This window comes from Lactuca serriola, chromosome 5 (assembly GCF_051521515.1).
Source record: "Lactuca serriola cultivar US96UC23 chromosome 5, Lser_US96UC23_V15, whole genome shotgun sequence".
NCBI lineage: Eukaryota > Viridiplantae > Streptophyta > Magnoliopsida > Asterales > Asteraceae > Lactuca > Lactuca serriola.
This window is the reverse complement of record NC_136412.1, coordinates 148,280,589-148,306,544: the sequence shown is the minus strand read 5'-3', so window position 1 is coordinate 148,306,544 and position 25,956 is coordinate 148,280,589.

Here is a 25,956-nt window from a genome sequence, read left to right as displayed (position 1 = left end):
ATAAAGAGTTTTAACATGTAAAAACGTTTAAGAAGGTCATTTGAAGAAATCTGTTTGGTAAAACAGTTAACGTATAGTAAATCCATTTGCATGCTAGTTATTAATCACATATGATTGATCTATTAACTACACATGATTCAACTTGTATCCCCCCCATAAAGCATTTATAAACATTTAAAAGTTTAATTAAGGGGTATGAACTCACTTGATTGATTAGGAGAAAGTGAGATGAAAATCGAGCAGAACTTCGACTTGGAAAAGTTGATTTTCTCGGGATTCTCGGGAATCTCGGGAATGCGAAACCTTCCTTCGGGACTTGAATGTGAAAACCGGGGCTTCGGGAGCTTAAACACATAGTTTCGGCGCGCGAATGAAGGGAACTGAGCAATGAAACCCGGAGCCCTTGAAATATATTTATAGGGCCATATTTTGGGTGCCACGTCGTCGCAAAGGGTGTGCCACGTCGTGGTGAGTCATCTTATCCTCTTCCATTGATTGGACACCCTCAGTCTTGATTTTAATTACAAGTGTGTTATTTCATATTATAAGACAACATAATAAATAATAAAAGTAAAACAGGAGTCTTGATTTCTCCGTCTTCACAAAAGCAGGTCGACGTATGTGTCTATTTGTGACCTGAAAATACAAGTTATTTTGAAAGCAAGTATCAGCAATAAAGCTGGTGAATTCATAAGTATTAATGTGTCTTTGATTTGTAAAAACTGTAAAGTAAAGACTTCTAAACATTTGGAGAAAAGTATGAAAATGTTTGTAAGTAATTGTAAACGTTTGAAAACCCTAAAAAATCCTATATTTCCTACTAGTATAAAAGTAGTCTTATACCAAGACTCGACTGTTTTGAAAGTAGTCTTCTACCAAGACCCAACTGTTTTGTAAGTAAGAATCGCTGTAGAAGTGACGGTTTTTCCCTCGTTTAACTATTATTATAAAAGTTATAGTCTACCTCGTCGTTTATGTGTATGAGTCACGATATAAAGGTAATAAGGAAAATAGTTTATCTATATCAAATATATCCTACCTCGTCGTTCATGTGAATGTGTCACAAAGTAAAGGAAGGAAAATAATATAATAACTAAAAATGTATCCTTTTGAACTAGGATATTCACGGCGTGGAAACTCGCCCAACAGTACAACCATAGACACTCGTCGATGCTCCTTTTCCCTACTGTAGCTAACAACTTTGGGTGTGGAATGGTAAGTCCCGAAACATTTGTAACAGATCCTATGTAATAGTATCTATTAAATGTATTAGTGTAGACATTTTTATGTAAGCATATCTCTGTAAACATATCAATGTAAACGTATCTCTGTAAGCGTATCTATGTAAACGTATTCTGGTAAGCGTATCTATGTAAATGTACTCATGTAAGCGTATCTATGTAAACGTACTCATGTACGCGTATATATGTAAACATAGTCATGTAACATGTAATGTATTAGTATAGACTCATGAATGAACTGACTCTTGTGTGATTACTTGTACTTGGAATTGTAAGTAGTATCTCCTAACTATACCTATTATAGTTACTAGTAATGTACGAGTATAACCGGAAGTATACCTTTGCTACCCAAAGGTGCTGAACTGACTAATAGAACCTTTATACCTATATATATGTATACATGATATATAAATAATATTTAGACGACATTCGGACGAGCAACCGATACCCTAAGGCCACATCCCAACGAGGAAAAGGAAATAAAGCGAGCTAACCGTCCTTAGTCCTTTAAACATTACTTATATAACTATACATATATGGGCATGAATTTGACAATATAAAGGTATAAAAGAAGTTTTGTAATACCTTTGAAAAGTTTAATAACGAAGAAATGATGACTTGATACCAGTTTATAAAACGATTTGAAAGTAGTTTGTTTGATAAGAACAGTTTAAAATATAAGAAATCCTTTGTTTGAAAAACAATTGTAACAGAGTTTGAAAGGAAACATACAATATGTAAGACAGTTTGATAAAGAGTTTTAACATGTAAAAACGTTTAAGAAGGTCATTTGAAGAAATCTGTTTGGTAAAACAGTTAACGTATAGTAAATCCATTTGCATGCTAGTTATTAATCACATATGATTGATCTATTAACTACACATGATTCAACTTGTATCCCCCCCCCCATAAAGCATTTATAAACATTTAAAAGGTTAATTAAGGGGTATGAACTCACTTGATTGATTAGGAGAAAGTGAGATGAAAATCGAGCAGAACTTCGACTTGGAAAAGTTGATTTTCTCGGGATTCTCGGGAATCTCGGGAATGCGAAACCTTCCTTCGGGACTTGAATATGAAAACCGGGGCTTCGGGGGCTTAAACACATAGTTTCGGCGCGTGAATGAAGGGAACTGACCAATGAAACCCGGAGCCCTTGAAATATATTTATAGGGCCATATTTTGGGTGCCACGTCGTCGCAAAGGGTGTACCACGTCGTGGTGAGTCACCTTATCCTCTTCCATTGATTGGACACCCTCAGTCACTGGCCGGGTCGCGGCTAACTGTGCCATGTCGTGGCAGACCTAACAGCCTCGAATTTTGAACCCCGAACTTGTAAAATCCGTAACTTTCGCGTACGAGCTCCGTTTTCGACGTTCTTTATATGCACGCGTAGCTGAAAATATGATCTACAACTCACGTTTAGACTCCATCAGCAAATTTAGAATTTATTTTTAATTAATTATTTTTAACAGGCCGGGACTTGAAAAGCTCGTTAAAAATACATAACTTCTTCATCTGGCGTCCGTTTTTGCTAGACTTTTTACCGTTGCGCTACTTTGGTTAGGAACTTTGATTCTTATTTAGGTTGTTTCGGCCAAAAGTCTCTCGATCTCTATTTCGAGTTTTTAGTTGTCTACTGCTATATCTGGATCTTGGAAAAATCATAACTTCCTCATTCGAAGTTAGATTTGGACGTTCTTTTTACGTACGCTCACGGTTTAATGATGTCTACAACTTTCATTTAGATACTTAAAGCTAAAAAATATTGTATTGAAACTTCGCATTTTACGTCTATCTGTGTTGCCGGTTTTGCCGAGAATCTTCGGTTGGTCATAACTTCTTCGTTATAACTCGGATTTTAGGCTTCTTTATATGTATGAAAACCTTGATATGATTCCTACTACTTTATTTAATCCAAATAAGATTTTAGGAAAGTTAAATTTTGACCTAAGTTTGACTGGTGTTACATTATATTGCCTCGAAATATCGGGTTGTCACATCATCCCCCATTAGAAGGAATTTCGTCCCGAAATTTAATGTAAAAAAAAACACTTGTGGATTAGGGAAAAAAATGTGGGTACTTTTGTTTCATCTGTTGTTCGCGCAGCCATGTGAATTCAGGTCCTCGCTTGGCGTTCCAGTGAACCTTCACGATGGGTATGCGACTTTGTTTCGTTTGTTTGACCTCTCAGTCCATGATTTCTACCGGTTCCTCCACGAAGTTGAGGCTCTCGTTGATCTCGATCTCGTTGAGTGGGATAACAAGAGTCTCGTCGGACAGACACTTTTTCAAGTTCGAGACGTGGAAATTTGGATGTAAGTTATCAAGTTCACGCGGTAGATTGAATTTGTGAGTTATAGGGCCAATTCTGGCAAGGATCTCGGAGGTCCTAACTAACTCATATTTAGAGAACTTCGCATATAACTTCTCTGATCGTAATGTTTCCATGGATTCTTTGTAGATCCTTTTTATGATTTCCTTTTTACTACGAGAGTAGATAAGTAAGTCATTTATCAAGGACAATGACGAACTAATCCAAGTAAGAATGGCGTACTCTATTCATTAAGTTCATGAATACTACGGGCGTATTGGTCTTATCCGAGGGGTGTCACTACGGACTCGTAGTGTCCGTATTGAGTTTGGCAGATTTTCCTTGGGACATCCTTCTCTAAAACTCGTAACTGGTGATATTCGGATCTCAGTTCTATTTCTGAAAGGTAAATCGTTCCTTGCGGTTGGTCGACCAATTTATTTATGCGAGGCAGAGGGTAATGATTTCTACTGGAAATCTTGTCGAAGTCTTTGTTAGTCGATGCTCCTACAAAAAAAATCCGTCTATCTTCTTGAAGAATAAGACATGAGTTCTCCAGGGCGAGGAGCTTGGTCTTTCAATTCCATTGTCGAGTAGTTCGCTCAATTGTCCGGACGGTTCTTGTATCTCCGTGGGTGTTAGTCTGTAGGGCGATCTGGTTATAGGAGTAGTATTGGGTTCTAAGATTGTTCGCATGACGATGCGATTACTCGTAGTCTTGGCCAGTCTCTGTCCGGAAGTTCATATCAGAGGTCATACATGGTTCATCAATCACAATATCGCGTATACGAGTCGTATATAATTAAGATTGAAAAGGTAGTCGAATAAATGATTCTTCCTTAAGCTCACATCCCAACGAGGAAAAGAAGTTAAAGTGGAATCATCAATTCTAAACATGTAGAACCTTGATTATATACCACCCCTATGTATACATTCTTCAGCGATAGATCAACCGTATGGGTCTTTGGATTGAATGTGACAAACCGTACGAGTGGTACTTCGGGGAGGTTTGCTGAGTTTTTCTTCAGAAGGGATAAGAAACATGAGGCACTCTATGCATGAGTACTTCGGTGTTCTGGAATGACGGCTTCGCTAGAAAGAAGTTTTCGGAGAAGGAGACGTACGCACGAAACTGGTATTGTGCGGATCGAATTGACTCAAGTTGTATGATAATGTCGGACTTACTTAGAAGTAAAAGACATCAGATTTGAACATGAAGGCATTATAGACAAAACACAACGATGCAACTTTTAACAGATTTACAGTACTTTAGAGTAACTACAGGAATACGGCTGCGAACAAAGTATACTACAAAAGGAAAGTATACGCAGCACGAGGGTCCCTTAACTGACGGGATCTCGCAACAGATAAGACTCGAGTTGCAATAGTTTTAAACATGTTTTAAAAACATACATAATACTGACGATTGGAAGTGAACCTATACTATAGTAGGGTCCTTCGTTGCCTCTTTCCATTCTGAGGTCAAACTCCTCCGGATTTGTCGTCGTTCTTCTCTGTTCGGCAGTCCCTCTTGAAGTGAATCATTACGTCACATAGATGGCATATTCGAGAGATTTCGACATTGGTGGTCGAAGTAATGTGTTGGGTCTGAGTCCTGCAGCAATTGGTAGTATGTCCGTTCTTGTCGCATTTAAAGCATTGTAACGGACGACAACTACCCAGATGATGGAAGCTGCACTTATTGCATTTTCGTAGGTTTCCGGCATACTGCCTAGCTGGTGTAGGGACATTTGGGATACCAAAAGGGATGGTAGTAGGAGGTACAGATGTCGTGGCTGTGAAGGTTGCCACAGCTTGTTGTCTTTTTGCTCACCCCTTAGGGTGATTTGCCTTTAGCTTTAGCCCAGAACATTCGTTTGTTATTCTTGGGCTTGGGATTCGGGGTGTCGTGGTAGTTTATTGCTCGTTGAGGTACTTGATTGTTACTTGGAATGGAATTATTGTTAACAATCCCGCTAACATTCGTGTTGTTAGTGTTAAGGTGGGTCAGAATAGCTGACACGACAGCCGAGACTGCAGCTTGGAAGGTAGTTGCATAAATCTGAAGATTTGGTGTTTGGTTTATGGGTTGATCGTATTTCTTCGGCGACATGATTCTATTACACGGAAAGAAAATGAATTTGTGAGCGAGTATGGTTGAATCTAGACGTAGTTCGATCATTCATGTAAAGAGTAGAAGTATGCTCTTGAAGGTTTGACCTACATCCCTATGATGTAGTCCTAGTACAGATTAGAAGTAAATTAATAGAATGGTCTCAAAATGTTTATCGTCCAAACCAGGGTATTATTGGTTGCTGGATAACATGATCCAACCTTTGAAAGAGACTTGGAAATGATTCCGGAGTTAAATTACCATAGTCCAATAACTTGACTAGATGGGGTTTCAGATGTACTCCAATGAAAGCATTTGAACAAAGATTGACACGGAAGTTAGCCGACTGTCGATATCATTGATTTTTAAGATGTATAGACAGGAACACAGTTCTTTAAAACAAAGAAGGAAGTAAGGTATCTCCTACTGGCGACGGTCACCCCTATGGTGAACCCTTAGTTCCGTTAGTTGACTTTCCATATCAAGCAGATATCTTTCGTACACCCTCTGGTGTACTTGGAGCTCTATGACTTCGGCTCGGGTTTCAACTAGTGATTGCAGCAGGGTCTCATGGTTTCTCTCAGATCTCTCACTTGTGATCAAAGCGATTAGTGCGAATGGTATGCATTCTTGCATTGACATTAACCTCTTCGATAAGTTGGAGAGCCATCCTGCCCTGAATTTTGTTTCGGACAACTCTTCGGATAATGATTGGTAGAACTCTGTCTGCTGAGCTCCCTTCGTTTACGTTGTAGAAGCTTCGGTCTCCATTAAACGGCATAGGTTGATCTTGCTCTTCGCTCCATGTTTCCAAGCATTTTACCCAAGGAGACGTTGGGCCATGAAAAGCGGGACGAGGGTTAGGATTTAGAAATGGAGCTACCGGGGATAGGTTCTCAACCTCGGGTTCGGAGTTATCACCATCCGAAAGGTCTTCAGCATGGTGATCATTCAAAGGGATTGGATGATCATTCTGAAGGATATTGAGCATTCTAACACTCCTAAGTGTACATGCAACCCTAAATACCTTGGATCTATGTTTTCTCTATTATACATACAAATAAGAACATCCAAGGTATTTTCCTAATCTAGCATACAAAACAATGAATATAACAAGATAGAATACATACCTCTTTGGTGTAGAATGTTCTCAAGAAGATTGAGTGCCTAGTGCCCCAAGTGTGACACCTCAAATGGTTCACACAACATCAATTGCTTTTGGAATAACCTTGAGAGAAATGTAGAACACTTGAAATCGGCTAGCCCCTTCTCTTCCTTACATTAGTGGCCAATTTTGTCAAAGAATATGATCTTATATAGTTGTTACAATTAGGATAAACCCTAATTGTCATGACTTTCCATTTCCTTGGATCCACGGGTTCAAATACACCATGGAGCATCCTATGGGTTTTAGCCCAACTTGATAATCCATGGAGCATTAGCCCACTATACAAGTATGGATGATTTACACAATCAGCCCATACATTTAATTAGTCTTCTTTTGATCACTTAATTAATTCTAGAGTAATTCTTGATCAATACTAATTAAATAATCCTATTAATATATTAGAACTTATAATATATTAATCAACCTTAAGTGTTATTTCTCTCATTGTAGTCTATCCAAATGCATGATGCCATGCAACCCAAATGGACCATGCCGGGTCGGGTCAAGTCTTACCAATTATAGTTATGGACTTAGACATTAATCCAACAGTCTCCCACTTGGATAAGTCTAAAACTATTATTGCGTTTGACTTCAAGAACCAACTGGCAATCATAGCTCTCAAAAGCTTTCGTCGAACTCTGACCTCGTAGATGAACTCTGACCTTCGTCAATGACTTGTCCATTAGATAAAGGATCATATATTCCTCCATTCTATATATCATATGGACTGAGACATGGATTGTAAATCATTCTCTTTGTCCATCTGTTGTTTCACGATTTCCGATTTATGACGACTGACTGATTGAACAAATCAAATCAGTCCTGGCTTGGCCAAGCACTCACATGTGTCAGCGCTAAATCATCGAGGGGCCCACATATATCACTTTTATCCCGAAGGTAAAAGGAATGGATAAACTTCGACTCATATGGCTTGTTCTGCTACTTGTTGAATAATACACAAAGACACGTTTTATAACATCGAGTTACCAATGCGGTTTCGTGCAATCAATGTATAACCAACTCATAGTAACAACTCATATCTCTACGTTTGAAGAATATAAGATATTATCATCTCATGATCACTCGTGATAAAATCCATGAAGTGATTCAAATGAGCGCGGGTTGAATCCAATACTCAAAACTTATGAGCACTCATGAGCGTTGTAGCATAACTTTGTCCACCAACTTGGACCTCTACAAGCCAACCCATGTCAGTCTTGATTCATATCTACTTCCAACATATGATCGACTGTGGATGGTTTTGAATAACTTAGTCATTCCGGAAGAATAACCTACTTATTATGGAAGTCAAAACTTGCAAAGTGAAACACAAGAATAAATGAATCTAATATGGTATCAAAACCTATGAATATAAATAAAATACTTTCTATTTATCACCATACTGATTACTCATTATTCATTGTTTCGGTTTATCAACTTTATACTTGAATTAAAAAACACTAGTTGTCCCATGCTCCAAGCATGTACACTATGTTTTTCTAAACAATAGCTTTGCCATACATCAAGTATGTACTCTATGTTTATCTATGATCCTTACTTTGTGAAATAAACCAATTGACCAAACTTTCAATGATTCTAATTTCACACTCCTAAATCGAAATCTTGCTAGGCTTTAAACTTAATGCACTACCCTCTTGCAATGAATGCGTACAAAGTCACAAAGACTTGTCAATAACCATTACAGGGTATTCCAATGAAGACCTACTCCATGGACATAAAGCCTTATGTTCAAAGTATGCATTGCTTGGAACATGCTTCTTGCTCTAAGTTCTTTCTAATCTTACACAAATTGCTTCTATCTATAGAGACAACTCTATATTCCCATTTTTACTACTACTTCTGAACAAGAGTTGCCTCTTTTCAGACTATGTCAATATGGCCCTTCCAAAATTCACACTATACTTCCAACTATCCTTGAGCAACCAATCTTTGGTAAACCTTAGATTGTCCTCGACAATTGCTTAATCACTTTAGTCATATCCAATTCTAGACATTTTCCTCCTTAATGCCCCAAGGCATTTGGAAAATTCATAAAGAATAAATATTATAGCACAAGTAATCGATCTCAATATAAGCTCTTAGAATGATTATAAACTCAATCTAAGCTTTTCATAATTAAAATGAAGTATAATTTCCTCTCCCTTAATTATAGCAAAACAACTTTTTCAACCCCTGCAACCTCACGAATTGAAACTTTTGTTTTCTATAATTAACATTGCTAACTTGCAATACTTATCATAATTATCATGCTCCCACTAACATGATGATTATTAGCATAACACTTAAGCTCCTACTAGCTTTGACATGTACTTAGAAATCAACTATTGACTTTTTTACCAAAGTGCAGATTTCTGATACTATATTGCTTTGATAAGACTTTATCAAAATCATACACCTTATCTTAGATAGCTCACAGGTGTGTCTAAACAATTTCAGAACTATGAAAAGGAATGTTGTAATCATAGTCTCAATTGGTTAGACCTTTGCTATTTCTCATAAGTCCATGTTAGTGTGCCAACTAACAACTTTGAGAATGCAAAGATTACTATCTACTTACAAATCTACTTACTGGAAGTGTTTCCTCACCATCATTTTGATGAATCGGAGAGAAACCTTATGACACTTAGATTTTTATGGTGTATGAGTTCCTACCCATATGAATTTGTCAAAACCATAATCACAAGACACGGATAATGACAAATCCAAACACATATGGACTGAACTTATGCAATTTTAACTTCTTGCCACCTGGTAGTACATGGCCTGCCATTGCTTCCAAGTTGTTATGCAACCAATTGAGAACTCTAAGAACTCATATGCAAAGCTAACTTTAACTGGAACAGGCACAGAATATTTCAACACGATAGGTTATAAACCTCAAGTCGTGTCCTAGTGAAGAACCTTAGGTTTTGTTCTTGATTAGTTCTTGAGACTTTCAAGACCTTTAAGACTCCTACTGTCCTCTTAACATATAAGACTCTCTTGTCAAATATTCATGGGATAGTGCGGATTCTTTATCAAAACAAACACTTCACACAATTGGTCTAAGTTGGTCTCTGTTTTATCCAAAACATCACAACTTACCAATTTCAAATGTACAAGAGTAGATAACCTTTTACTCTTACATTTGACTAGTGTTAATAAACCTTCTTTAAGATATGTCACTCACGTTACAATCTTGGAGTATGACTCTAAGAATTGTTTTGGAACGAAGTATGACTCATCTTCTTGATTTGACCACTTCAACAATTCCTAGCTCCTCTTCTTAGCTATTAGAATGCACTTAGAGGATGAATTGTGATAAGGTCTCTTAATCATTAAGATGATCATATAACATGATACTAAAGTACTCTCCCATCTTTTCAGATTTGAGAAACTTTTATACTTCTGCCTAATTTGATTCTTTTCATTCGCTCTGCCATACATCGAGACTTTTCCAATGCTTTAGAATTATACTTAGACTTATAAGTATAACCATATTTACTAAACTTTAGTAAATCATGACGAATAGTCTTATCGATTATTTGTGGTGGGCTTGATCAGTGCACAAGAATGTGTACTCGATCCCTATGACAACCCGGAATTTATTCCGTCATTTTTAACCTCCTTCTGTTAATAAGCCTCCTTTTATTAAACTGTCCGTTAACCTTTTGGAAGAGGATAATTAATGTGGGACTTTTATAATGACTTGGTAAAAGTTGAAATAAATTAGAAACACCCACAAAATGCCCTTAAAAATGTTTAGTTTAAACCAAGTCAAAATTTGATCGTTTAATCGGGTGTGACCAAAAAGCCCCGTTTAACAGCAGTATCGGGTAGATTTCCACTGAGCACCAAGATCAACCCCTATATAAGGGAGAGTAAACTCCATTTCCACCTTTTTCACTCTCTCTCTACAACTTATTTTTCAAGCCAAAAATCGTCCGTTTCGAGCCTCAAACGAGTAAGCAATCTACCCTAACTCGTTGTATAGCTTATCTAGCATGCAAATTCGAGTTTAAGACATAAAATATGGACAAAATTATGTGTTTACGGCCCAAGAACACTCTTGGACCGTGAACACCATTTAATGGGGTTTTTAAGCCCCAAAACCCCTCCAAATTACCCCTAAGGCTTAGATATGACTTGTAGGCTTATGGAATCGAACTTAGAACACCTTGAACTATAATTTTGGGAAGTAAACTTGAGTTTACTACCCAAGAACTTGCTTGGGCCATAAACTCCTCTTCATGGGGAGTAAACTCATATTTGAGTGTTTAAAAGCCACTTAAACACCTTAATAGCCTTATATTAAATTCTAGAATCGACCACCAACAAGTTAGGGACCTTAAACTTGATTAAAACAACTCCATAAGGACTTCACGGCCATAAACACCTCATGAATGGGTACCTGGGCCGTAAACTCCTATAAAGGGGTTAAATGGTGCCCTAAACTCCCCATTCGACTTAGAAAAATGCATAGGATTTATTCTCTATCATTTAAGCCCTTAAAACACCCAAGGAATATGTCCATCGGAGCTTACGGCCGTAAATTCCTTTGTTTAGGGCCGTAAACTTCCATTTGGTCCATTTACGTGCCTTAAATCCATTCATACACTTTATATTTGGACCTAGCAAAATTCCACAATCGATATAAGGCCTTTAGCATCCTAGAACACCTTCACCATGAGTTTACGTCCGTAAACTCATGGGGAGTTGTCCCAGGGCCGTGAACTCTATATAGAGTTTACTCTTGAAGAGTAAACTCCCTATCTAGGCCATACACACCCTTAAAAGTTACCCGGGACACTCTACCACTTTATCAAAAGTTTTTTCTGCGCTTTAGGATGTGTATACTTGTTTAATTAGTATTATATGTGCTAATTGTATGTAAACATATGTTATCATATGTTAATAGGTCACTAAGTGTGTTCAAGCCCTTTCTTGAAACTGAGCACCCAACCGGCACCTTCGTCGGATCCACTTACATCAGGTGAGTTCATACCCCTGAATGAACCTTTTAAATGTTTTTACATGTTTTTATGGGGGGGAATACAAGTTAAACATGCCAGTTATCATATCAATCACATGTGATTGATAACCCGCATGCTCAAGGATTTACTACAATGTTAACTGTTTTACCGAGTATGATACTGTAAATGTTTTTCTAAAACGTCATTACTTGTTCAACTTTTACTTATATTGTTTTATCAAAGTTTCATTTAAAACTTGTTTATGAAAGGTTTCCAAAGAATTACTAAAGGTTTTCAAACTTATTTTATAAAGGAATACCAAGCCGTGATTTTCTAACGTATAAAGGTTTTTCCCTAAAGTTTTTCATCAAAGTTTTCTTCCATGTTTTTATACTCCTAATTGACTAAGATAGCACTGCTTCACTTCTACTTAGTTTAAACTCATACTTGATAATGCTTTCACTTCGTGATACGCTTATACTTGTTATCACTTATACTTCACTTATAATTGTTACACTTATACCTGACAATTCGCTTATAACTCACGATTCGCTTATTCCTCACGATTCGCTTATACCTCACGCTTCGCTTATACTTCACGATTCCCTTATACCTCACGATTAGCTTATACCTCACGATTCGCATGCTTCACGATTTGCTTCCACATGTTAAACACTTAAACATAGTTATATGTATGTCTGTGCTTGTATAGATGCATATAAATAATGTTTGAAGGACTTAGGAAGGCTTGTTCGCCCTATTTCCTTTTCTTTGTTAAGATGTGGTCTGGTGGGATCGGATGTCCGTCCGAAGGTTGTTTGATCATTAGTTATATATTATGTATACATGCATAGTCATATAGGTTTACATTAGTCAGTTCAGTTGTGAGTCTCTATCATTAGTCCAGTATTTTACATCAGATCTCACTACAGGAGATACATCTTCAGTACACGACCTTCTCCGTTGTCAAGTTGGTAACCAGAGTCTCTTGTAGGGAGAGCGGACATTGTGTGTATAGATCTATACGGGATTGACAGCCCCGCACCCTGACTGCTAGCTACAGTCCACGGCCTACCAAGCCAAGGGGTGACAAATGTCATATTCATACTGACGCTTTCAGGGCGTCAAGTTCTCTAGTGTCATCAGTATGGTTACGAGTATCTCGGGGTTACCTTATAATTCATGGCTTTAAGGTAACGGGTTTTATACACTGTATTCACTGTACTCACTGTGTTCACTGTATTCCCTGTATCCACTGTATTCACTGTACCCACTGTATTCACTGTGTTCATTGTATTCACTGTTTTAGACCGTGCTAGCTGTATCTTTCATTCGATACTGGCTAGGGTCTGTATTCACTGTTTTAGACCGTGCTAGTTGTATCTTTCATTCAATACTGGCTAGGATCTGTACTCAATGTTTTGGACCTTACTAGCTGTATCTTTCATTTGATACCGTCTAGGGTCTTTCTCCACTGTTTTAGACCTTACTAGTTGTATCTTTCATTTGATACTGTCTGGGGTCTGTGTCTCCTTTTGTTAGACTGAACCAGGTGTGTCGTTCAGTCAATACTCTCCTGGAGTCTATGATTCCTTTTTCCTTAGTCAGCAGTCCTCACTGCTGAGGCATATGTTGTCACAACTGGAAATTTTGTGTCATGTAATCTATACACTCAAGTAAATGTGAATCAAAAACTTAAGAGCATGTGTGATACCTATTATTATGACATCAAAGACTTCAATCAAATACATCATACAAGTACTACAAATGGTCATGAAACAATTGGAAACCCTAGAAGTTCCTGTTTAGGTCCATTTTGGACTAGGACTTCCTTATTGGACCCAAATGGACCAATAAGCTTCCAATTTGACTATCATGGGCTTAGAACTCTAATTGGGCTCTAATTGGACCCACAATCATTTATTTCAACATTTTGGGCCATTTTGGGCCTAGAATGAAATGAATTAAAAGCTTTGATCCATGATTAACCTAATCTAGCTTAATAAAGCATAAAAATCACAATTTTATTTTATAAGGCCAATGATCACCCAAACTAACTCTAATATTGGGCTTAGGGGTAAAAAGCCCAAAAATCCTTTCTTCCCTCTCCATTCTCGGCCCAAGCCCAAGGAAAAAGGGAGAGTTGACTTTGGATTGCCACCTCACTTTTATTTGTTGGGTTTCCATGCACACAACTCATATTTCCAAGCAAGTATCACTTCAAAGATCACTTCTCCTTTCTCCCTCCCTCACTCTCGGCCGAAACACACACACACATACACAAATATCTCTCAAACTCTCTCAAGAACACTCAAGAACACATCCTCCCTCTTCACTCAAAAATCTCGAAATTTAGGAAGCTTTCAAGAGGATATTTCCACAAATTCTTCATCTAAGGTAAGATTATGCTTGGATCTATGACTTAGATTCTTTTTGTTATCAAAATCTTTTCCTAATCCATGCAAAAATCGTGATCTTACATCCTAGAAGCACCTCAAACTCGAGATCTTCAAGGAAAGAGTGCTAAGGCCAAAAATCACCAAGTTTTCTTCCATCTTTTCTTCAAAAACCGAAACCACACCCTAAGGTGAGCTTCATACCCCCTATTTTCTGTTTTTATGAGTTTTGTGGGGGGGGGGGGAATACAAGTGAAAGTGTAGATCTATATGTGTTTTGTATGCCTTGTATGATTTCTATGCTTATGTGGGTGTTTTTGTGTGTTTATGATGTTGGATCTAGCCATAAACCCCTAAAAATCGTGATATACTTTATGTTAAAGGATACTAGCATCAAATATATTTCTACATACAAAGTGTTCCAAGAAAAATAGCTAAATGGCTTAATAACATTTTCTTTGGGCTAAAAACTCAATTTTTGGACATAAAATGTTAAAAATATAAAGTTAAAGGGCCCAAAATGAAATATTTCGAAATCTGATGGGTGAGATGAGCCAAAACAGTTTCCATAATGTATTTTCTGAAAATATACTTTTTTGGAGGATTAAAAACATAAATTTCAAGCTTAATGGGCTAAAAATGGCATTTTCGGCCCAATAGGGCCCAATATGCGAAATTTTCTGTTTTGGAGGGCTAAAACTGTGTTTTTCTGTAAAACAGTGGGTTACTAGTGTTCCAAGTACTTTTCTAAGGTTTAAAATGCTTTTCAAATTTAAAAAGGACCAAAGTTGCAAAAAATTTCCAATTTGGGCCAAAATTGTAAAAACTGCGAAAAAGAGGGGTTATAACCGAGAAAACTGTATTTTCAGGGACTCAAACTGTTTTAAATGAAAAATATGCTGAAAAATATCAATTTCAATAATTTTGGTGTTAAAATGTCAAGAAAAATGATTTAAGGACCAAACCGGAAAGTTATTTAATTAGAGGGTTGAAAAAGTAAATTTACAAACAAAGAGGGGCTGAAAACAGAAAATTTTCAAGGCTAATTCAATACACGCAACTTGATCAAATATTGGCACCGCGACTACCGACGAAATACAATACACAACAATACCAAAAATCGTTGTTAAACGAATTGGTTCGGTCTCGAACCAATAAAAATCCGAAACTGCTAACGCGACGATACCTCGATTCACACAAGTAACATTTGGGAATTTAATACACACGTGAGAGTGCACAGACGTCTACGCACCATCTTTGGGCCCCAAAGTGTAAAATCTTGTTTGTTGGGCCTAGCTAGCCCAATGACCTGATCTTAAGGCCCGAAGACTTCTACCTTACGAGTTGTTGGGTCTTACATGATCTAACACAGCGTAAAAGGACTTTCAATGGCTTTTATACTATTGGTCCCCAAGGGTCCTTTGGTATTGCTAGTAAAGTCGGTATTTTATGCGAGGCGGGTCAAGGGCCCCTCGTACTCTTTTTTTATCCCCAACGGCTAATGGAGTCATCGAGTTCTTCGTGCCCTCTTTCTCTTCGGATGTGGGATTACTCGAAGTCAGGGCGGTTGGATAACGTGATTAGTACGGACGACGCCTACGGGATTGTTAGTATAGTTATAAACTGGTCGTTTGTGTAACGCGTGTTTATAGCAAATAATCATGCGCAAAAATAATCCGACGTCGCCTGGAATTAATGACTTCACACGCTGCAATGGTTTTATTTTCAACCTCATGGAATTCAAAGAATTAGGAAAACATCGGGTTTTCCTAGGGTTTTTCAATACATACGGTTTCGAAATGTACACAAGTTTAATGAACATTTTTTTTACAACTATAGAAACAAACAAGCATACTTATGGATCTTCACAAATGTTTTCAAAAACTCTTTTCAGAAAATATCGGATTTTCTGGTGGTTTTCAAAATGATACAAAACGTTGCTTTCAAAAACTGCTTATGAACTCACCAACATTTCACATGTTGACGTTTTTCAAAATACTTGTATTCTCAGGTAACCAGTGAATCAAAGGAAAATGTACTCAGTGATGGCTTGCAGTTTACTTATTTATGAATCGAACAATTTATTTTTGGGAATGTAATGTTTAAACAATGTACTTCATGTAAACTTTATCGGTTGTACTATATTAATGCATGGTGACGAATGTTGTTACGTTTCATATATATTCAATGTTATGGTATTCAATAAAGTCACGACAGCCCTCGGACGTTTCCGCCGTCTGGTTCGGGGGTGTGACAGGTTGGTATCAGAGCTTTGTTTATAGTGAACTAGCATGTCGAGCCACACATTGATATGCAACTATAAACCAAAAAGAGGGACTAACATAACTCTGAACAAAATGAGTAAATAAAACACCCTTGCTTGCATTAGGAATAAGAACATAACGCCGAACCAAACAAAATAATGCTAGTATCTCGGTTAATTCAGAACTGTTCTTAGTGGTACCAAGGAGTGAATGTAGCCTGATCAACTACATTCTCTCCAAGGTATAACTAACACATGTTCTGATGAGATCGCGAGCTAGGGGACCTAAAAACAAACCCCTTTATCACCAAAAAGAGAACGTCTGTTTAGTCTGCAATAGTGGAAGAGGCATAGGATAATATTAGTGAACTTTTATGTGTTTTGCTATGTGTTGCGAATCTATGACTGTATGCTAAACGATAGAAGTACTTAAGTTCGTGCCATACACCTAGTCAGTACGACCACAACCTCACGGAAACCACGTACACTCAACATCTTTCCGTCTCGTGACAGAAAGATGCCTCTCCGACCTACTCGCGGAAACCCAGGACCAACTCCACCCGAAATTGACTCAGCCGCGTTCCAGGCAGCTGTATCTGCTGCGGTCACTGCAGCGATTGCGCAAATTCATCAAGGGAACAATGGAGGAGTCAATGGGCAAGGAGCCGGAAGTTCGAACAACGGGATGAATCAAGGACCTACCAAAACATGTACCTACAAGGACTTCACAAACGCCAAACCACGAACTTTTAACGGCACTGGAGGGGTGATCACTCTGAAGCGATGGATCGAGAAGGTGGAATCGGTATTCGAGATATGCGAATGCCCCGAGCAGATGAAGGTGAAGTTCGCGGCCTGCACTTTTGTGGACCAAGCACTCACTTGGTGGAACGGACACGTGGAAGCCATGACGCTCCCTGTAGCCAACTCTATACCATGGGCAGAAATGAAAGAAATGTTAATGGCTGAGTACTGCCCATGAGGCGAAATACAGAAGATGGAGCAGTAGCTATGGAACCTCACTGTGCAGAATGCGAATATCGATGCCTACATATCGAGATTTAGTGAACTATCTCTGCTGTGCCCGGGTATGATCACATCAGAACGAAAGAAGATTGAGCGATTCATCTGGGGACTGACATCACCCATTCAAGGGAATGTGATAGCTGCGAACCCTGAAACGTTTGACGGTGCGAAGAGATTGGCGAAGAGGCTGTATGATCATAACGACAAGAAGGGCGAGAAGCCAGTGGAGGCTGAGAAGAAAAATGAGGGTGATGGCAAGAAAGGGAAGAACAACAAGAGGAAGGTACGTCAGGGCCCCGAGACCTCTAAAAAGCAGCAGACAGTGGCAGTTAACGCTGTCACCGCACCGGTTCCAGCCGCACCACATGCTCCAGCCTCAGCTGCTTCAAATGCTTCAAGACCCTATTCCGGTAATCTTCCCAAATACAATAAGTGTGGTCTCCATCATAACGGCGAATGCAGGGAATTCCATTGCACCAGTTGCAACCGAAGGGGACACACTGCAAGGTACTGCAGGACTTATCCTCCCCATAACCAAAATCAGGGAAACAACAACAACAACAACAACCATCGCAATAACAACAACACCAATGCCGGCGGCAATAATGCAGGGCCTAGCCACACCTGTTTCGGGTGTAGAAGGACGGGGCATTTCCGCCGAGATTGCCCTAACAACAACAATTCAGGAAACAGAGGAGCAAGAAGGATGCTGACCATGGGTCAGGGTGAGGTGGTTCAGGACCCCGCAGTTGTGACCGGTACGTTTCTCCTAAACCACACTTATGCATGCATCTTATTTGACACCGGAGCGGAGCGAAGTTTCGTAAGCGAGAAGTTTAAACATTTATTAAAACAACGACCCCAGAAGCTAAATGAAACCTATACGGTGGAAATGGCCAATGGGAAAACCGAATCCACTGGGGAAATCTACATCGGATGTACCCTAACCCTTAACCAACACGTCTTTCGAATAGACCTAATGCCAGTGTCAATTAGGAGTTTCGATGTGATTATCGGCATGGATTGGTTAAGCCCCCACCATGCTGAGATTATGTGCCACGAGAAGCCCATTCGCCTTCGTATCCCAAATCACGAAACCCTAGTAATTTACGGAGACAAACCCATCATGAATCTTCGCCTCATCTCGTGCATCAAGGCACAAAAACATCTACGAAGGAACAACTTGGCGTTCTTGGCTCACATAGTGGATAAGGCCAAGGAAGAAACTAACATCCAAGATATTCCGGTAGCGTGTGAATTTCCAGACGTGTTTCCTGAAGATCTTCCGGGAGTACCCCTAGAGAGATAGGTTAAGTTTCGAATCGACCTCGTTCCAGGAGCAACTCCTCTCGCTAAATCACCCTATCGGTTGGCTCCTGCTGAAATGCAGGAATTGTCCAGCCAACTCAGTGAGCTTCTGGACAAGGGATTTATCCGACCTAGCTACTCGCCATGGGGAGCTCCAGTGCTCTTTGTCAAAAAGAAGGATGGATCTTTCAGAATGTGCATCGATTACAGAGAGTTAAATAAACTCACTATTAAAAACCGCTACCCACTCCCATGAATCGATGATCTATTCGACCATCTCCAAGGAGCCAGTTATTTTTCTAAAATAGATCTATGGTTTGGATACCACCAACTCAAAGTCCAGGAAGAGGATATTCCAAAAACCGCTTTCCGAACCCGCTACGGACATTATGAATTCGTCGTAATGCCCTTCGGTCTAACAAATGCACCTGCCGCATTTATGGACCTAATGAATCGAATCTGCCGACCGTTCCTTGACAACTTTGTCATTGTGTTTATAGATGACATCCTCGTCTATTCTCGAAGCAAAGAGGAGCATGGCCAACATCTCCGACAAGTCCTAGAAACTCTGCGATCGGAAAAGCTTTACGCCAAACTCTCCAAGTGTGAGTTCTGGCTCCGGAATGTGAACTTCCTAGTCCACGTAGTTAGCCAAGACGTAATTCATGTGGATCCCTCTAAGGTCAAAGATGTGGAAGGATGGGCAACCCCGACCACGCCCACAGAAATTCGTCAGTTCTTAGGCCTAGCGGGCTACTATAGGAGATTCATTCAAAACTTCTCTAAGATCGCCAAGCCACTTACCTCGCTTACGCAAAAGGGCGTACCATTCAAATGGACAGACAAACAAGAGATTGCGTTTCGAACCTTGAAGCAAGATCTCTGTAGCACTCCCGTACTATCTCTACCTGAAGGAACGGAAGATTTTGTAGTCTACTGTGACGCGTCAAATCAGGGCTTAGGTTGCGTTCTCATGCAACGTGGAAGAGTGATAGCATACGCGTCCCCCCAACTAAAGACGCACGAAGTAAATTATACGACCCATGACCTAGAATTGGGAGCCGTGGTCTACGCTCTGAAAATTTGGAGGCACTACCTGTACGGTACGAAGTGCACCATCTTCACGGACCACAAGAGTCTCCAGCACATCTTGAACCAGAAGGAGCTGAACATGAGACAACGAAGATGGGTTGAATTGCTAAACGACTACGAGTGTGAGATCAAGTACCACCCAGGCAAGGCCAACGTGGTAGCTGACGCGTTAAGTTGGAAGGAGTACTCTAATTGCCGTGCGAAAACTCTCTCAATAACCATTCAATCTCATCTGGCCACTCAAATTGCATCAGTCCAGTCGGAGGCCATGAGGACGGAAAATAGAACTAGCGAGGCATTACGCGGGATGGAGAAGAATCTTGAAGTAAGGGAGAATGGAGTATACTACTTCATGAACCAAATTTGGGTCCCAAAAATCGGAGGATTTAGGGAGGTTGTTATGAAGGAATCCCACAAGACACGATACTCCATTCATCCCGGTTCAGACAAGATGTATTTGGACATTAAACAACACTATTGGTGGCCTAACATGAAGGCGGAAATTGCAACCTACGTTAGTAAGTGCCTTACGTGCGCCAAGGTAAAGGTGGAGTACCAGAAACCCTCAGGATTGTTACAGCAACCGGTAATCCTTGAGTGGAAATGGGAGGGGATTTCTATGGATTTCGTGACCAAGCTAGCCAAGACGCCAGACGGACTGGACACCATATGGGTAATAGTCGACCGACTGATGAAGTCTGCCCATTTCCTGCCTATAAAAGAATCCTACAAGATGGAAAGATTGACATGTTTGTACATTCGGGAGATCGTGAGACTCCACGGAGTACCAGCGTCTATTATCTCGGATAGGGACAGTAGATTCACTTCGCGCTTTTGGCAATCACTCCACAAGGCAATGGGAACTCATCTCGACATGAGCACCGCATATCACCCACAAACGGACGGTCAAAGTGAGCGAACCATTCAAACGCTTGAAGACATGCTTCGTGCATGTGTGATAGACTTTGGGAAGTCTTGGGATACCCACCTACCTTTGATCGAGTTCTCATATAACAATAGTTACCATTCGAGCATCAAGGTGGCTCCTTTCGAAGCACTGTACGGACGTAAATGTAGATCATCGTTATGTTGGGCTGAAGTAGGTGACACCCAGCTAGCAAGAACACATACGTCGGACAAGGCACTAACGGGACCGGAGATCATTCGCGAAACCACAGAAAAGATCGTTCAAATCAGAGCTCGATTGCAAGCATCGCGTGACCAACAAAAGAGCTACGCCGACAAACGGCGAAAGCCCTTAGAATTTCAGGTCGGTGATCGAGTACTGTTGAAAGTCTCACCCTGGAAAGGGGTTATACGTTTCGGAAAACGGGGAAAGCTGAACCCACGATACATTGGACCTTTCGAAATCGTCGCCCGAATAGGTCCGGTAGCATACAGACTGCAACTACCCGCAGAGCTAAACGGTGTACACCCCGTGTTTCATGTCTCTAACCTGAAGAAGTGCCTATCAGATGAAACCCTTGTCATTCCTCTTGACGAAATCGAAATCAATGAGAATCTCCTGTTCGTTGAAGAACCAATCGAAATCATGGACAGGGAGGTGAAGCGTACTAAGCAAAGTCACATCCCGATCGTGAAAGTACGGTGGAACGCAAAGCGTGGGCCAGAATTCACGTGGGAACACGAAGACCAAATGAAGCAAAAGTACCCTCACCTATTCTAGCATTCTCAAATCTAGCTTTCAAACAAAATTTCGGGACGAAATTCCCTCTAACGGGGGGATGATGTCACAACTGGAAATTTTGTGTCATGTAATCTATACACTCAAGTAAATGTGAATCAAAAACTTAAGAGCATGTGTGATACCTATTATTATGACATCAAAGACTTCAATCAAATACATCATACAAGTACTACAAATGGTCATGAAACAATTGGAAACCCTAGAAGTTCCTGTTTAGGTCCATTTTGGACTAGGACTTCCTTATTGGACCCAAATGGACCAATAAGCTTCCAATTTGACTATCATGGGCTTAGAACTCTAATTGGGCTCTAATTGGACCCACAATCATTTATTTCAACATTTTGGGCCATTTTGGGCCTAGAATGAAATGAATTAAAAGCTTTGATCCATGATTAACCTAATCTAGCTTAATAAAGCATAAAAATCACAATTTTATTTTATAAGGCCAATGATCACCCAAACTAACTCTAATATTGGGCTTAGGGGTAAAAAGCCCAAAAATCCTTTCTTCCCTCTCCATTCTCGGCCCAAGCCCAAGGAAAAAGGGAGAGTTGACTTTGGATTGCCACCTCACTTTTATTTGTTGGGTTTCCATGCACACAACTCATATTTCCAAGCAAGTATCACTTCAAAGATCACTTCTCCTTTCTCCCTCCCTCACTCTCGGCCGAAACACACACACACATACACAAATATCTCTCAAACTCTCTCAAGAACACTCAAGAACACATCCTCCCTCTTCACTCAAAAATCTCGAAATTTAGGAAGCTTTCAAGAGGATATTTCCACAAATTCTTCATCTAAGGTAAGATTATGCTTGGATCTATGACTTAGATTCTTTTTGTTATCAAAATCTTTTCCTAATCCATGCAAAAATCGTGATCTTACATCCTAGAAGCACCTCAAACTCGAGATCTTCAAGGAAAGAGTGCTAAGGCCAAAAATCACCAAGTTTTCTTCCATCTTTTCTTCAAAAACCGAAACCACACCCTAAGGTGAGCTTCATACCCCCTATTTTCTGTTTTTATGAGTTTTGTGGGGGGGGGGGAATACAAGTGAAAGTGTAGATCTATATGTGTTTTGTATGCCTTGTATGATTTCTATGCTTATGTGGGTGTTTTTGTGTGTTTATGATGTTGGATCTAGCCATAAACCCCTAAAAATCGTGATATACTTTATGTTAAAGGATACTAGCATCAAATATATTTCTACATACAAAGTGTTCCAAGAAAAATAGCTAAATGGCTTAATAACATTTTCTTTGGGCTAAAAACTCAATTTTTGGACATAAAATGTTAAAAATATAAAGTTAAAGGGCCCAAAATGAAATATTTCGAAATCTGATGGGTGAGATGAGCCAAAACAGTTTCCATAATGTATTTTCTGAAAATATACTTTTTTGGAGGATTAAAAACATAAATTTCAAGCTTAATGGGCTAAAAATGGCATTTTCGGCCCAATAGGGCCCAATATGCGAAATTTTCTGTTTTGGAGGGCTAAAACTGTGTTTTTCTGTAAAACAGTGGGTTACTAGTGTTCCAAGTACTTTTCTAAGGTTTAAAATGCTTTTCAAATTTAAAAAGGACCAAAGTTGCAAAAAATTTCCAATTTGGGCCAAAATTGTAAAAACTGCGAAAAAGAGGGGTTATAACCGAGAAAACTGTATTTTCAGGGACTCAAACTGTTTTAAATGAAAAATATGCTGAAAAATATCAATTTCAATAATTTTGGTGTTAAAATGTCAAGAAAAATGATTTAAGGACCAAACCGGAAAGTTATTTAATTAGAGGGTTGAAAAAGTAAATTTACAAACAAAGAGGGGCTGAAAACAGAAAATTTTCAAGGCTAATTCAATACACGCAACTTGATCAAATATTGGCACCGCGACTACCGACGAAATACAATACACAACAATACCAAAAATCGTTGTTAAACGAATTGGTTCGGTCTCGAACCAATAAAAATCCGAAACTGCTAACGCGACGATACCTCGATTCACACAAGTAACATTTGGGAATTTAATACACACGTGAGAGTGCACAGACGTCTACGCACCATCTTTGGGCCCCAAAGTGTAAAATCTTGTTTGTTGGGCCTAGCTAGCCCAATGACCTGATCTTAAGGCCCGAAGACTTCTACCTTACGAGTTGTTGGGTCTTACATGATCTAACACAGCGTAAAAGGACTTTCAATGGCTTTTATACTATTGGTCCCCAAGGGTCCTTTGGTATTGCTAGTAAAGTCGGTATTTTATGCGAGGCGGGTCAAGGGCCCCTCGTACTCTTTTTTTATCCCCAACGGCTAATGGAGTCATCGAGTTCTTCGTGCCCTCTTTCTCTTCGGATGTGGGATTACTCGAAGTCAGGGCGGTTGGATAACGTGATTAGTACGGACGACGCCTACGGGATTGTTAGTATAGTTATAAACTGGTCGTTTGTGTAACGCGTGTTTATAGCAAATAATCATGCGCAAAAATAATCCGACGTCGCCTGGAATTAATGACTTCACACGCTGCAATGGTTTTATTTTCAACCTCATGGAATTCAAAGAATTAGGAAAACATCGGGTTTTCTTAGGGTTTTTCAATACATACGGTTTCGAAATGTACACAAGTTTAATGAACATTTTTTTTACAACTATAGAAACAAACAAGCATACTTATGGATCTTCACAAATGTTTTCAAAAACTCTTTTCAGAAAATATCGGATTTTCTGGTGGTTTTCAAAATGATACAAAACGTTGCTTTCAAAAACTGCTTATGAACTCACCAACATTTCACATGTTGACGTTTTTCAAAATACTTGTATTCTCAGGTAACCAGTGAATCAAAGGAAAATGTACTCAGTGATGGCTTGCAGTTTACTTATTTATGAATCGAACAATTTATTTTTGGGAATGTAATGTTTAAACAATGTACTTCATGTAAACTTTATCGGTTGTACTATATTAATGCATGGTGACGAATGTTGTTACGTTTCATATATATTCAATGTTATGGTATTCAATAAAGTCACGACAGCCCTCGGACGTTTCCGCCATCTGGTTCGGGGGTGTGACAGGTTGGTATCAGAGCTTTGTTTATAGTGAACTAGCATGTCGAGCGACACATTGATATGCAACTATAAACCAAAAAGAGGGACTAACATAACTCTGAACAAAACGAGTAAATAAAACACCCTTGCTTGCATTAGGAATAAGAACATAACGCCGAACCAAACAAAATAATGCTAGTATCTCGGTTAATTCAGAACTGTTCTTAGTGGTACCAAGGAGTGAATGTAGCCTGATCAACTACATTCTCTCCAAGGTATAACTAACACATGTTCTGATGAGATCGCGAGCTAGGGGACCTAAAAACAAACCCCTTTATCACCAATGAGGCATATGTTATTTTCCCTAGAGTCTATGATTCCTTTTGCCTTAGTAAGCAATCCTCACTAATGAGGCATATGTTATTTTCCCTTATATTCTCCTACTTCCTTAAAAATCAAATCCCGTATTTTGATAATAATAACGGTTAAGGGAAAACTAACTTTTTACCACATAACTCTGACCAGTCTTGGTAGAAGACTGCTTTTTAATTAGAAAATATAGGATTTTCTGGAAAGGACTCTAATACACCATTGAACCTAAACTACTACTTATATAAAGTTATTTGAATAAAATGACACTAAACACTTATGAACTCACCAACATTTGTAAAAATGTTGATTCTCGCTTTTCAAATAACTTGTATTCTCATGTCAACATTAGACAGGTACACTTCAGGAGCTTCTGTTGAAGACAGTTTTGTGCCAAGCTGCATCTATACTAGTTTCTGTATTACTTTGATGATTCTATACAATGTAAACTATGTAAAACTATTACTATTAATGCAATGGTTGTTGTACTTTGATTACTATACTACATATGTTGTGATACTTGACATGACGTCATCCACCCCAGAACGTTTCCGCCGTTCCGGTTTTAGGGTGTGACAGATTGGTATCAGAGCATTCTTTAGAGTGAGCTAAGTATATCAATTCATAAAAGATATAGAGCCTATAAATACATAGGGATAAAACACTCTGACCAAGAATTATACTTTAAAATATAACCATATTTTACCAAAGTATAAGAACATCCAGAACCTAAACACTTGAACACAAGTATCACAAGAAGAACAAGAATAAAAGTCTTCGGATGTTGAGCATTACCGTCAAACTCGGGTAGTTATGTAATCGTAAGCTGGAATAAATGTAACCTGATCAACTACATTTATTCGAGATGCGATGAACGTGTGCTTGGGACTGATAGTGGTGTTGCAAAGGTCTGAAACTTACCAACTAGGAATGCTAGAGCCAAACATAAA